Here is a 1,979-nt window from a genome sequence, read left to right as displayed (position 1 = left end):
TGGGGCAACATTGGCTAATAAGATCATATAGGTGTCAAGTGTACAGTTCTATGGTACATCATCTGTGTGTTGCATTGTGTGCTCACCACCTAAAGTCAAATCATCTTCTGTCACCATATATTTGGCCCCTTTACCCTTTACTACCCCCTCCTCCACCCTTCCCTCTGGTACCACCATACTGCTGTCTGTATCTATGAGTTTCAGTTTTATATCCCACATCTGAGTCAAATCATGTGGTTCTTAGACTTTTCTGACTTCTTTCACTTAGCATAATATTCTAAAGGATGTTGTCACAAATGGCATTTTTCATCCTTTCTTATGGCGGAGTGGTATTCCATAGTATATATATGTACCACATCTTCTTTATTCAATTCTCTATCGAAGGACACTTGGATTCCTGACATTTTGTAATTATTTTTTAATTGGAACTCAACATTTTTATTTTGCACTAGGCCCTCAAATTTATGTAGCCAGACCTGACTGCAGAAGTTGGTTTCTTTGCTTCTGCTTTCCTTCCCACTAGACCCAGCAGAACAGCCAAGATGGTTTGCCAAAAACTTAAATTAGATCATACAGGGTAGGACAAACATTTGTTTACAGCTGTTTATAAGGAAAATATAATACTTAACAAATTACAATACAAGAATAAACTCTGTGCTTCTTATAATCCCAACTGTAAACCTACTCTTGCTCCACCCTGTATTGTTCCTTTGATTAAAGTCCTTTATGTCAAAAGTTGCGGTATTGACTAATTTGGTGGTGTATGATTTCTCTGCCCTCTTACCTCTGTTATTCTCCTGTTGTTCTCTCACTAGTTCTCTCTGAGTCAGGTACTAACCTTCTGGCTGTTCCTAGACACATACTACTCCCATATACGGGCTTCGGAATTTTTATAGTTGTTTGTTTCTTAGTCTAGCAAACACATTCTTAACTTGGTCAATGTTGCCCCTAAGAAAGAAAAATGGATTTTTTTTCTTTCTTACATATTTCATATTAAAGTTGGTTTTAGCCCTCTAATGTTCAACCCTACTGGTCAAAATCTTATTCTTGGGATTGAATTTCAGGTAAATGATACACAAGGAAAGTCTTAAAAGGCTCTAAAGTGGATAGATAATAATAGTATAAAAATTATTTGAGAAATATCAGTCTAGAATGTACTTCCACCATATTTCTCAGATGCATCTCACTTTTTAGGCAGAATCACTTCCTCAATGGGTTCTTTCCTGACACTCTAACCCAAGTTACAATACTTGCTCTCCTTCCCCACTCCCATCTTCCAAAAATTGAATTCCTTCCCTAATACACACATACACACATCACAGTGTAATCTGTTTTATACTTTGTCTACAGTGTTTAGCGTTGGTTTTTTCCACTAAAATATTAGCTCCGTTAAAGTCAAACTTTTGTCCAGTGGTTCTCAACCTTCCTAATGCCACGACCCTTTAATACAGTTCCTCATGTTGTGGTGACCCCCAAATTCATTGTTACAAATTGAACATAATTAAAGCATAGTGATTAATCACACACAAAAAAATGTAATTATATATGTATTTTCCGATGGCCTCAGGCAACCCCTGTGAAAGTGTCATTCGACCCCCAAAGGGTTGAGACACTGCTTTTGTGTCTGTCTTGTTTTCTACTATATTCCAGTGCCTAAGATAGAACAAGTGAAACAAAATGTAAGAAGTTAGCCAAGAATAAACTATAATACAATGAAAAGCGGGACATACAAGAGCAAGAAAATAATCATAATAGATTTCTACAAATCTAGACTATTTTGGAAAATAAATATATAATATATGATATTTATTATTAAAGGTTGGCAGCCTATTATCTAGCCAAGTGTGAAAACAAATTTAAAAATATTTGGAGCTTCAGATTTCATGTTGATCCTGATTGTTCCAATTATTTGAATAAATTCAAAAAAATTATATTGACAAAATAAAACAAATGCATTTACATTTCTAATATACAAAAAA

Source organism: Myotis davidii, unplaced genomic scaffold (genome assembly GCF_000327345.1).
Source record: "Myotis davidii unplaced genomic scaffold, ASM32734v1 scaffold135, whole genome shotgun sequence".
Taxonomy (NCBI): domain Eukaryota; kingdom Metazoa; phylum Chordata; class Mammalia; order Chiroptera; family Vespertilionidae; genus Myotis; species Myotis davidii.
The sequence above is the reverse complement of the archived record's forward strand: the minus strand, read 5'-3'. Positions refer to the sequence as shown.